Genomic DNA, 204 nt, shown 5'->3' with positions numbered 1-204 from the left:
CAGCTCTGCAGCTCCCGGTGCTCTGGCCAGCAGCCCCGCCCCAGCGCGCCTGGTTTGCCTCTGGCGCCGCACCGAGCTCTTTCTTCCTCCTCCTCCTCCGTCTTAAGCAAGACACTGAAAACAGTTGTGTTCAAATTCAAGTCCAGCATGCAGGTGTGTCTGACACTGGGGATGGGTGAACACCTACTGCCCAAGGCCCAGGGA

This window comes from Alligator sinensis, unplaced genomic scaffold, assembly GCF_000455745.1.
Source record: "Alligator sinensis unplaced genomic scaffold, ASM45574v1 scaffold628_2, whole genome shotgun sequence".
Taxonomy (NCBI): domain Eukaryota; kingdom Metazoa; phylum Chordata; order Crocodylia; family Alligatoridae; genus Alligator; species Alligator sinensis.
This window is presented reverse-complemented; position numbering follows the sequence as displayed.